This window comes from Camelina sativa, chromosome 3 (genome assembly GCF_030686135.1).
Source record: "Camelina sativa cultivar CO46 ecotype springtype chromosome 3, ASM3068613v1".
Taxonomy (NCBI): Eukaryota; Viridiplantae; Streptophyta; class Magnoliopsida; order Brassicales; family Brassicaceae; genus Camelina; species Camelina sativa.
The window spans coordinates 23,008,753-23,021,948 of NC_141882.1; the positions used below are offsets into that span (position 1 = coordinate 23,008,753).

The following is a 13,196-nucleotide window of genomic DNA, read 5'->3' on the forward strand; positions in this document are numbered from 1 at the left end:
AAGGCCTTGTTTATTTCATGTTTTGCGTCATATAGAAATGATTCCTTAGGTTTTATAGCCATTTATGTCCAAATATACACTTAAGATGTTTAGAAGCATGCATTGCATACATTTGTGCATTTGGAGTATTATTAGGTGTTATGGAGCTCTAAAAGGGTAAGGAAGGACTTGGTGTTATTTCTGGAGCTAAACAAGAGGACTGAAAGTATCAGGAAGTGGATTCCAAGGCAACTCGACCACATCACTCGAGCAGGCACATGGTCAAGTACTCGGTCGGATTCATAACGAGCTCCTCAAAGATCGATCCAAATGAAGATCTTCCGTTGCGATTAAGCTTCCACATCCTTCATGAGAGTTGTAGGAAATTGAGATAAATTTTTAATGCCGGTAGTTTAAAGGAAATCAGAGGTGTAGTGCAAGAGTTATCCCGATTTTACTGAACGGATATCATCCCAGATCGAAGACTCGAGCTACGTGACGGACCTACCATTCGACCATGCACTCGACCGAGCACATGGTCAAGCTTACCGCCGTCTCTCTGTTTTGTCCTCTAGCTAACTAGGGCTTCTCTCTCTTTACTATATATATGTGTACTGGCACTTGTGGCCGGAAGGAGAGACCCTGGAGACCATGTAGACACCTCATAACCTAGTTTTTGCCATTTTTAGCTTCTTTTACTTTATTGCATCATCTCTTATCTTTTCTCTAGATTTTCATAGATTTGTAACCTTCATGACTTTGAATCTGTTGAATATTTGCTTTCACTTCTTTGTTCAATATTGTTCATCTTTATCTCATCTTTCTAATCATGATAGTTTCATTAATTTCTGGGTTTGTGTTCTTCATGATGATTTTTAGATCTTATTAGTGGCTTAAGATCTTAGGGATGGATTAGGCTGGGTAAAGGTTATGGTTGTTTAGATTGGTTAAGCTTGATTGTTATATATCTCTTCTAGATTAGATATGCTCTATGCTATTTTTATACTGAGAGGGTAAGGATAGATCTTAAGCTTCTTAGCATCACACCAATGTCTAAGTTGTTAGATAAGGCTAATGCTAGAGATTATCATGAAGCATGCTAAGAGATTAGATGTTTAAAGTGATTTTTGACATTGATGATCTGGGTTTTAATGCCTGCTTTGATATGTAATAGCTAGTGAGAACTAGGTCTAAGAAGTATCTTGGCTTAATTGTTATTGTCATGAGAATGGATTAACATGTATTAGAAGATCATTGTCTAGAGATAGCTCATTGTTGATTGAGGTTTGTTGACCAATTTAGATAGCCATAGCTTGAGTCCATCCCATGAATCCATCCTTAAGATTTTCTTTGTTTATTGATTTCCCTGTTTAAGTATTGTTAATGGCTTGTTGTTTGCTCTGTTTTCATTATTTTCTCTGTTTCTGTTCATTCGCTTGTCAACTCGACCTCCCACTCGACCATGCACTCGACCGAGTGCTAGGTCGAGCTCCATTTTACTTTCTTGCTTATGCATTGTTCTGTTCATGTTTTCTTCTGCTTATTAGTTAATTCTGCTTAGTCTTGTTTATTGCACTTGTTCTACAGTTTAATTCAGCATTGGTATTGTCTTAATTGCCTTAGTTCATTGCATTTCATTATTGTCATTAGGTTGTTAGAAAAAAATCAAATTGATTTTTGGCTTAACTTGAATGCATTGATCACATCTTGACTGCTTACATATCACACTATTTATGGATTGACATCCTTTATGCTACAACATCATAAGGGAAATGAAACACCTTGCATTACATTCTGATCATTCATACTTATGTTTGTTTGTTTGATTGCATCATTCATTCATTCATAAGTAGATACTTGAAAAAGTTCTTGTTTCAATTGGCGTCGTTGCCATGAGGGTATTTATATGTTCCAGTCGAGATTTCATTGTTTCAAGATTAAGCTATGTTACTTTTTATTGTATTACTGACCTCTTTCTTGTTCTGGTGTTCTGTTTTGATTCTCAGGTACCACTCGTCTAGGCACTCGGTCGAGTACCTCAAAGCAAACGTTCGAGTGCTTGTTCGAGCACCTGTTCAGAGTCTCAAAATCAAAGAAAAAGAGGTGGCAATGGAACTCCCACATGATCAGACTGAACCTCAAAGGAGAAGGAAGATTGGTGATAGTGATGCTCCCACAACTCATACTCAGAGATTTGGGATAGTGCCTCCTGGTGTCCATAACACAACCTTCACAATCAAGAGTAGTCTTATCTCAAGGGTTCAAAGCATCAAATTTCATGGACTGCCTACTGAGGACCCACTTGCACACCTTGATGAGTTTGATAGGCTCTATAGCCTCACCAATATAATTGGAGTTTGTGAGGATGCCTTGAAGCTGAGATTGTTCCCTTTTTCTCTAGGAGATAAAGCCCATCAGTGGGAGAAGACTCTACCTCCTGGAAAAATCACCTCTTGGATTGATTGTAAGAAGGTATTCCTTGCAAAGTTCTTCACTAGCTCAAGGATTGCATATTTGAGGAATGAAATTTCAGGATTTCTCCAAAAGAACAATGATACCTTTTGTGAGGCATGGGAGAGGTTCAAAGGATATCAAACACAATGCCCACATCATGGATTCAACAGTGAATATTTGTTGTGTACTTTGTATAGAGGTGTTCTCCCCAATATCAAGATGCTCCTAGACATAGTCTCCCATGGAAGCTTCATGAATAGAGATGCTGTAGTGACCCTCACCAAGGGCAAAAATCCCAAAATAAAAATTTGAGGAAATGACTCGGGGAAGACTTAGAAAGAAGAAGAAGTAAAACAAAGAAGAACGACCGAAGGAAGTCCGGGGAAATATTCGTGAGTCGGAGAATGGCCGAGCCAAGACTGGAGTGACCGGAGGTGCGATCGAGGCCTTAAGAACAATAAAAAATTAATGGTTTATGCGGAAATGGCATCCGCGGAAGAGTCGGGTAAGTACCAGGGAGGAGTACCGAGACGTCCAAGAGATGTCCGGGTAATGTCCGAGAAAAGATCAAGATGATCGAGGAAAATCGAGAAGTTCGGGGATGGTCGAGAAAATTGTCCGACAGGCCGAGAGAAGCTGTCCGAGCCTTGCCGAGAGGACCGATAGCGATCGACCATTGATCGGGAGGAGTGTCCGAGCGAGACGAGAATTGCTGGGAAGCGTCGAAGACGACGGACGAAGGATCAAATTTTTCGGGAAAACTTTTATTTCCTTAAAATTTCGACCAATCAAATTTCATGCACAAATAATATGGAGATAGTGGAGATTAAATTAATCAAATGGAGATTAGTGGGAATTATTTAATCAAGAGGAGATAGTGGAGCTTAGTGGAGGATTAAAGAATTCAAGGAAGAATTAGTGGAAATCAAGGAGGCAATTCGACATTCTCACAAGTGTTAAGCCATGCTCTAATAGCAACTAAGGAAGAGTGAGCACTCTTCATGCACTGGCCAATTCCACCGCCCAAACTCTCTTTAAATAGAGCTTCACTCTTCTCATTTTCGCTGAAGGCACAAAGGGGTAAGGCGAGAGAGATCAAGAGAGATTATCGAGAAAAGATGGAGATTCTATCGAAGAGTTCATCGAGAAAAGACGAATATCGTGTCGAAGAAATCATCGAAGAAGAACTGGTGATATTGTCGAGAGATTATCGAAGAAGAACCAGTGATAGTGTCGAGAAAGAGATCGAGAAAAGACGACGGTCGTGTCGGGAAAAGATTGAGAGAGAAAGAGAGATCATCGACGCTTGCGTCAAGGAAAGATCGAGAGGAGAAGTCTCTTGCGTCGAGAGGGAGCCGATAAAAGACGGTGTTGTGTTGAAGCGATCGAGGAGAATCGAGAGTAGACGCTGTTCGCGATTGAAGTGATCAAGAAGAGACGCGGTTTTCAATCGAGAGAAAGACGAGGGAGAAATCGCCAAGTAAAGACGACGGTCGTGTCGGGAAAAGATCGAGAGCGAGACGCACTTGTGATCGAAGAAAACCGAGAACGAGTCGGTGGTTGCGGACGAGAGCGGTCGAAGAAGCGGGAGCTGTTTGACACGAAGAGGGAGGAGTTTGTATGATCGAGTGGTGTGGTTAAGTCCGGTAATCATCGACGCGTGAAAGGTGAGTTCTACGGTAATGTGAAACAGATATTTTTTGTGGTGGTGATGAATGATGTATGGAATGATGACTTATGAATGAATGGATGGCAGGGTGTTTCAATTCCCCTTATGCAGTTGTAGTATAAGAGGTGTCAATCCAATCTGAGTGTTTGTGAACAATCAAGATGTGCATATGAGTCTAAGTCAAGCCAGATGTAAAGGTTGTTTGTCACTAACAATCCTATGATGAAATGTAAAGTGCAGAAAGTAAAACTAGAAGAACTAGGAGCTAAGTGCAAATGAAACAGAATGATTATGAGAATTATGAAGCTAAAACAGAAATAGAAACTATGATAATGCAAGTATTGAACTAATGCAAGGTAAGTAATGAACATGATACTAAATGAATGCAACAGAAATGCAACTAGATTGAAACAGGACAAACATAAATCATAAACACAAGTTCTGGGTTGGAACTCGAGCAAGCACTCGATCGAGTGTAGATCGAGTGCAGGGTCTAGCTGGACGAATACGCAAAACAGAGCAACACAAGAAAAACAGAGCAATACCAAAACGAATCAAACAACGATCAAACAACAGGATTTAAGCTAAGAAATCAATAAACAAGAAAGGTCTTGAGGAGGGATTCATGGGCTGGACTAATGATTGAGGTCATCTAACTTGGTCAACAGATCTCAAACAACTTGAGCTAATCTCTAGACATATATTTCTAAGACATGTTTAATCCACTCTCATGGCAAGAAACAATCAAACTCATGCATCTCTAGACTTGTTCTCACAAAGTAAAGAATCTACACAAGCAGGCATTAAGAGATATGTCAAAAATCAAACAAGACTTCTTATCTTTTAGCAAGCCTAATGATAGTCTCTAGATCTAGCCTTATCTATGCTCCTTAGACATTGGTGTGATGCTAAGAGGCTTGAAATCAGATCCTACCCTCTCAGATATAGGATCAGCATTAAGAACATCTAGCCTAGAAGAGATCTACAACAATCAAGCTTGACCAAATCAAATAAACCTTAAACACAACCCAGCCTAACCCATCCTCAAGATCCTAAGCAACTACTCACAAGCATACATGATGAACATCAAAGTCATAAACCCAGAAAATGATGAAACTTGCATGATTAGATAGATAAAGCAAAGATCTACAATATTGAAGAAAGAATCAAACTCAAATTCTCAATAGTCTGAAAGTTATGAAACCAACAATATTGAAGAATTTAGTCTTTTTTCTCCTTTTAAAAGAAGTACAAGATCTTAAGAAAATAAAAGTGCAAAAGGAATAATTCCCAAAAAGGTAAAAACTAGGTTTTTGACTCTCTAAAAAGCTGGGTTCTTTGGTGGCTGCAGGTACAAGCCCTTATATAGAAAAAGTAGTGGAAGCCCTAAAAACGCTAAAAGACAAAATAGCCAGGCGGCTCGACCCACTTGACCTGGTGCTCGGTCGAGCGACCGGTCGAGTTGGCTCCTCTTGTGCTCCTCCCACTCGGTCGAGTCCCTTTCAGCACACGGTCGAGTGTCTGGTCGAGTGGGCAGTCGAGTTGGACTCCGGACTTTGGTTCTTCAGCCTTAGCTCTCTTGCTTTCTCCTCATGATTGCTTCACTTCTCCTCAGCATTGCTTCCATGCTCCTTAAGCTCCAAAATCACCTGTTTATGCATGAAAAGATGAAAATGCAATGCAACTAAACTCTAATGCAAGAACAGTCCTAAAACGATGCAATAATGGTCAAAATGGATAGCAAAAGATGCAGAAGATGTGAATTTATTAAGGGAAAACAGGGTAAAATATATGAACATCAACACCCCCAAACTTAGTTTTTACTTGCCCTCAAGCAAATGAACAAGACATAAGAAGGTAGGTGAGGTTTGAAAGTGGGATCTCAGCTCCTAAAGCTTGCAAATAGATCATCTAGAATCAATGTCCTAGTTACTAGTACTATGATGCAAGTTGAATGAGCTGTACTTAAAGATTTTAGACAAGCATATCACAACCTTTACTGATTTGAGCCTTAGATGTCCACATGCATTCAAATCAACCATTTCCTTTAACATTCATTAATCAAGAACATGAATCAATTCTATGCAATGCTTAAACTCATTTGGCTTGGTAGTAAAAGGTTTAGAGACAATGATGGTCTCTTTTTAGAGTGGGGCTTATCAATATCAAGGTTCTCTCATAAAAATGGATTGAGCTTTAGAAGAATGCTAAAGGTAAGAACACTTAGACACATACAAGAACAAAACCTTGTCTACCCAAAGGCACCCAAAGTGTTTATCCTATCAATCTAAACCCAATTGATCCTAGTGCTACCCTTTAACTTCTTCTCTTCTCTTTCACCCTTTTCTCTTTTGATTTTAAAGTCTTAGGAGAGGTTTCTTATTTGATCTTTCTAGTGGGATGGGGGATTCTTACTTATTTGCTATGGATCTCTTTTCTTCTTATTCTTAAGAAATATAAGCATTTTGCTAGATTTTTCTTTTCTTTCTTTTCTTTTCTTTAACTAGAACCATCTTCAACAACAATTTTTTTTTTTACTTCCCATCCTTTCACTAGATTTTGATTTTACTTAAACACATTCCCCTCCTAAAGACTCTAACATTTTCCTTCTCTTTTTCTCTTTTCTTTTCTTTCTTTTTCAAACAACCAAATCACAAACCCAACAATGAAATCACCTAGTCCTATCTAGTTTGGAAAATGCAAACTAGAACTACACAAGGCATTATTCTTGTCAGTTCAAACCTAACACTTTCTACCAAGCTCAATCCCAAAATAGGCCTTACACACTCAAGAATAAACATGGCTTGAAAGAAGGGTTGGTTAAGGGTATTGGAAACTGATTTTAATGATTTAATCAGCTACTTGGATCAACAAGAGTGGTAAAAAGGAGAAAGATGATCCAAATATGTATATGATATCCATGAGTTTAAAGCAATGCATACATTGATATTTAACAGTCAATATTAAGTTCTTATAAGTAGGAAATGGCATCAAATCACAACATGCTTCAATTTAGACCAAATGCAATGCAGGAATTCAAGGCTTGGTTCAATATTATGCTTCTAACCACTCAACTAGCATCAAAGTACTATTAACTTGGGCATTGATCCTAGTCTAGTGAATAAAACAAGCTAACTAGGCAAAGCTCATCATAGATCCCTAATGCAAATATTATACAATCCTACATGAAACATGCTAAACAAGATCCTAATATGCAATGCAAACTACATGAATACTCTTTTTTTTTTATAAAGATTTTTGCAAAAGTTTTCAAATTTTTAGGGGTTTTCTATGCCTTAGATGCTATGCAAATACTAACATGATGATGTTAAAAATTTGAAATAAGAACACAAAACACAATATCAAATGCTACCTCAAACCCTCTCCCAAACTTAAATCACACAGTCCTCTGTGTGAAAGAAATTTGTAAGAGGATTCAAGACCAAACACAAAACACAATATCAAATGCAATGGTATTTACTAGGGAAGGTGATTATGGTACCTTAAGGATTGGAGAAGAAACTGTCCACATCCTCTTGCATGCTGTCAAAAGTGTAGTTGGGGTCTTGTTGATGACTTGGAGGTGGAGATTGGGGTAGTTCGACGATGGGAATCGACCGGGACTCGGTCGAGTACATGCTCGAGTGGGGGGGGGTCGAGCTGGACCGCGAGTCTCCTTTTCTTCTTCTAATTAAACTCCCTTGCTTCCCCGACCATGAAAACACCAAAACAAATATCAAAAGAACAAAATCCTAATCATTATATACAGGGATACCTTAGGGACTTCCTCCCTAGTGAGCTTGTTTAAAGTCACTAAGCTTGACTTTTGATGCCCTTTTAGGCTTGAGGATCATCCTGGAGAAGCATTGTGCACTTCTCAGGTGTTTCCTTTTCTCCCAAATACTTCTTAACTCTCTGACCATTGACTGTGAACTCACTACCATCCTTGTTGAGAAGTGTGACAGCTCCAAATAGTAGGATCTCCTTTATCTCAAAAGGGCCTCCCCATCTACTTTTCAACTTCCCAGGGAATAACTTGAGTCTTGAATTGTAAATCAAAGCTTGGTCTCCAGCCTGTAGGTCTTTGATGAGAATCTTCTTATCATGGAAGGCTTTAGTTCTTTCCTTGTAGATTTTGGAGTTTTCATAAGCTTCCAATCTGATTTCCTCAAGCTCATGCAATTCAAGGCTTCTCTTAGCTTGTGCTGTCTCTAGATCCAAGTTCAAAAGTTTGATTGCCCATAGGGCTTTGTACTCAACTTCAACTGGGAGATGGCAAGACTTGCCATAGACCAGTTGGAATGGGGTTCTTCCTATAGGTGTCTTGAAAGCTGTTCTATAGGCCCAAAGTGTTTCATCAAGTTTACTAGACCAATCCTTTCTTGTTGCTCCTACTATTCTTGATAGAATGGCCTTGATTTATTTGTTTGACACTTCAACTTGCCCACTTGTTTGAGGGTGGTAGGTTGTAGACACCTTGTGTTTAACTCCATACTTCCTTAGCATTCCTTCAAAGATCTTGTTGATGAAGTGTGTTCCTCCATCACTGATCACATTCCTTGGAATTCCATACCTTGGGAAGATTATGGTCTTAAAAAGTTTAAGAACCACTTTGTGATCATTAGTAGGGCTGGCAATAGCCTCTACCCACTTGGAGACATAGTCCACTGCCACTAATATGTAGACATTCCCATTAGAAGGAGGATTAAAAGGTCTCATGAAATCAATTCCCCACACATCAAATATCTCAACTTCAAGAATTGGGTTTTGGGGCATCTCATTCCTTCTTGTGATATTTCCCATTCTTTGGCAAGCATCACACTTTGTGATGAACTTGTGAGTGTCCTTGAATAATGTAGACCACCATAAACCAGCTTGTAAGACTTTCTGGGCTGTCTTGAAAGTTGCAAAATGGCCTCCATAAGTAGAACCATGACAATGCCCTAGCACTCCTTCAACTTCATTTTCTGCTATGCACCTCCTAAACAGCCCATTGGATCCCTTTTTGTATAAGTAGGGTTCATCCCAATAGTATCCATTGATGTCCTTGAGGAGCTTTTTCTTCTTATAAGGGTCCATATCTGCTGGGATTTCTTCACACACCTTGTAATTGACTATGTCAGCATACCAAGGTAGATCTTCACTTTCAAGTGCCATCCACTCCTCCATCTCATCCTGCTCGATCGAGTGCCCAAACATACTCGGCCGAGTGCTTGTTCGAGTAGGCGGTCGAGTTGGAGGCCGAGTTGTCCCAATTTGCATCAGTTTCTCCTCAGGCATTGAATCATCGATTGGAATCTCCTCCTCTATCCTCATTCTGGACAAATTATAAGCTACTCCATTCTCTATCCCTTTCTTATCAACTATTTCCATGTCAAACTATTGGAGAAGCAAGATCCATCTCAATAACCTTTGTTTTGTGTCCTTCTTTGAGTAGATATGCCTCAAAGCAGCATGATCAGTGTACACAATTACCTTGGATCCTACTAAGTAACTTCTGAATTTTTCAAAGGCAAAGACCACTGCTAGAAGCTCTTTCTCTGTTGTTGAATATCTTCCTTGAGTTTCATCCAAGGTCCTACTTGCATAGTGAATAACATGCAGCTTCTTATCTTTCTTCTGTCCCAGAACTGCTCCTACTGCAAAGTCTGAAGCATCACACATAATCTCAAATGGAAGATCCCAGTTTGGAGCTTGGACTATTGGGGCTGATATCAAAGCAGCCTTGATCTCCTTGAAAGCCGTCAAGCAATCTTCATCAAAGTTGAACTCAGTCTCCTTGCAAAGCAACCTTGTCAATGGCCTAGCTATCTTTGAGAAATCTTTGATGAACCTTCTATAAAATCCAGCATGCCCAAGAAAGCTTCTTATGTCCTTGACTGTTTTTGGTGGTTGTAGTTGTACCATGACTTCAATTTTTGCTTTGTCAATGATGTTCATATATTTTACCTTGTTTTCCCTTAGTTTATTCACAACTTTTGCCTCTTTTGCTATCCATTTAGGTCATTATTGTGTCGCTTTAGGACTAATCATGCATTAGAGTATAGTTGCATTGCATTTGCATCTTTTCATGCATAAACAGGTGATTTTGGAGCTTAAGGAGCATGGAAGCAATGCTGAGGAGAAGTGAAGCAATCCTGAGGAGAAAACAAGAGAGTTAAGGCTGTAGAATCAAGGTCCGGAATCCAACTCGACCGCACACTCGACCACCACTCGACCGTGTGCTGAGAAGGACTCGACCGAGTGGAGAATGCACGAGAGAAGCCAGCTCGACCAGCCACTCGACCGAGCACTGGTCGAGTTGACCGAGCCGTTGACTGCTTTGACTTTTTGTATTTTTAGGGCTTCCACCTCACCTCCTATATAAGGCCCTTGTACCTGCAGCCACCAAACAGTCCAGCTTTTTAGAGAGTCTAAAACCTAGTTTTTACCTTTTTTAGATTTTATTCCTTTTGCACTTTCTTTTATTTTAGATTTTGTACTTGTTTAAGAAAGAAATACTAGATTCTTGTATTTTGTTTGTTTCATAACTTTCAAAATATTAGGATTTCGAGTTTTATTTCTTCATCAATATTGTAGATCTCTGTTTCATCTTTCTAATGATGCAAGTTTCAATATTTTCTGGGTTTTTGACATATTTCACCATGTGTTCTTGTGAGTAGTTTGCTTAGGACCTTGAGGATGGGTTAGGCTGGGTTGATCTTGTGGTTTATTTGATTTGGTCAAGCTTGATTGTTGTAGATCTCTTCTAGGCTAGATGTTCTTAATGCTGATCCTATATCTGAGAAGGTAGGGTTTGATTTCAAGCATCTTAGCATCACACCAATGTCTAAGGAGCATAGATAAGGCTAGATCTAGAGCTTACCATTAGGCTTGCTAAGAGATTAGAAGTCTTGTTTGGTTTGAGATGTATTGCTTAATGCCTGCTTGTGTAGATTCTTTACTTTGTGAGAACAAGTCTAGAAATGCATAGGTTTGATTGTTTCTTGCCATGAGAGTGGATTAAACATGTCTTAGAATAGTATGTCTAGAGATCAGCTCAAAGTTTGCTTGAGATTTGTTGACCAAGTTAGATAACCACAATGATTAGCTCAGCCCATGAATCCCTCCTCAAGGCCTTCTTTGTTTATTAATATCTTAGTCTAAATATCATTGCTTGCTTGTTGTTTGATTAGTTTTTGCATTGCTCTGTTTTTCTTCTGTTGCTCTGTTTTCACGTTTAGTCTAGCTCAACCCTGTACTCGACCTACACTCAGTCGAGTGCTGCTCGAGTTCATCCCCAGAACTTGTGTTTATGATTTGTGATTGTCTTGTTTCATTCCTGTTTCATTTCCATTGCATTCACTTAGTTTTCTATTCATTACTTGTCTTGCATTAGTTCATCAGCATAGTGTCTACTTCTGTTCTAGTTTCATTATAGCTTTAATTTGTCTGTTCTGTTTGCATTTAGTATCTTGTTCTAGTTGTTTTTACTTTCTGCATTTCATATCTCATTATAGGATTGTTATTGACAAACAATCTTTACAATTGGCTTGACTTAGACTCATATGCACATCTTGATTGTTCACAAACACTCAGATTGGATTGACACCTCTTATACTACAATTGCATAAGGGGAATTGAAACACCCTGACTTCTATTCATTCCATACATCATCATTCCATACATCATTCATTCACCACACCACAAAGAAAGTCAGTTTCAATTTGGCGTCGTTGCCCATTTGAGTATGTTTTGTGACATTTAGGATCATTATTAGTCTAAGAATACGTTCGTTTAAACATTTGTGAAGTTACTGAACTCGAATCTTCCTTTGCTTGGCTGTTTTGTGTTTCAGGTAACCACTCGACCACCTACTCGACCGAGCTGTGATCGAGCACTTGATCGAGCCAGAAGCTGGATCTAAATAGCCATTACTTCCGAGTCGACTCGACCACCCACTCAAGCCTGCGCTCGACCGTGTACCTGTTCGAGTCTGTAGTAGAGTTTGTTGATGCACACAAGGTCAAAAGGCAAAGACAGTCTTCAACAGCCTATTGACAACATCCACAGGCTACAAAAGGGTTTGAGACATAAGCAAGGAAGAGTAGTTCAACAACAACAAGGTCAAGACATCATGGAGCAACCAACTATCCATGAGCAGAGACCAAGGCACATTGGTGCAGGAGATGCACCCAATACCCACAACCAAAGGGCTGGAATTGTGCCACCTTCAGTAGCAAACAATAACTTTGAGATCAAGAGTGGAATGATCTCAATGATACAAGCCAACAAATTTCATGGGTTGCCAATGGAGGATCCTCTAGATCACCTTGATGAGTTTGACAGAATATGTGGACTCACAAAGATCAATGGGGTGAGTGAAGATGGATTCAAATTAAGGCTCTTCCCATTTTCTCTTGGAGACAAAGCTCACCTTTGGGAGAAGACTCTTCCTACTGGAGCTATCACCACATGGGATGCATGCAAGAAAGCTTTTCTGGCCAAGTTCTTCTCCAATGCAAGGACTGCTAGGTTGAGGAATGAAATTTCTGGGTTTGCTCAAAGGAATAATGAGAGCTTTTGTGAAGCTTGGGAGAGGTTTAAAGGATTCCAGACTCAGTGTCCTCACCATGGCTTCAGCAATGAGTCACTTCTAAGCACCTTGTATAGAGGAGTGCTTCCCAAGATAAGAATGCTTCTTGATACAGCCTCTAATGGAAACTTCCTCAACAAGAATGTGGAAGAAGGATGGGAATTAGTTGAGAATCTTGCTCAATCTGATGGCAATTATAATGAGGATTATGATAGGACCATAAGGGGCTCCTCAACTGATCAAGAGGACAAGTATAAGAAGGATTTGAAGATGGTCAATGAGAAGCTTGACAAGATACTCCTAAGCCAGTCCAAGTCCATTCACTTCATTGGTGAAGAAGAAGCTCCAGTTCAAGAGGGGGAGCCTGAATTTGCTGAGTTATGCTACATGCAAAACCAGGGAGGATTCAAAGGCTACAACCAAGGAGGTTTCAAAAACAACAATCTCTCTTATAGGAGCACAAATGTGGCCAACCCTCAAGACCAAGTCTATCCACCTCAACAACCTCAACAACAACAA

General features: G+C 39.6%; 2 non-coding genes across 2 annotated transcripts; both read right to left on the minus strand.

Annotated features, from left to right (window-relative positions):
- Nucleotides 1-2,491: 2,491 nt before the first annotated feature.
- Nucleotides 2,492-2,597, minus strand: LOC147947574 (small nucleolar RNA R71). Its single transcript, XR_015595648.1, has one exon. It is a non-coding gene; the product is annotated as a small nucleolar RNA R71 (small nucleolar RNA).
- Nucleotides 2,598-12,614: 10,017 nt separating this feature from the next.
- LOC147947575 (small nucleolar RNA R71) lies at nucleotides 12,615-12,721 on the minus strand. Its single transcript, XR_015595623.1, has one exon. It is a non-coding gene; the product is annotated as a small nucleolar RNA R71 (small nucleolar RNA).
- Between the last annotated feature and the right edge of the window lie 475 nt (nucleotides 12,722-13,196).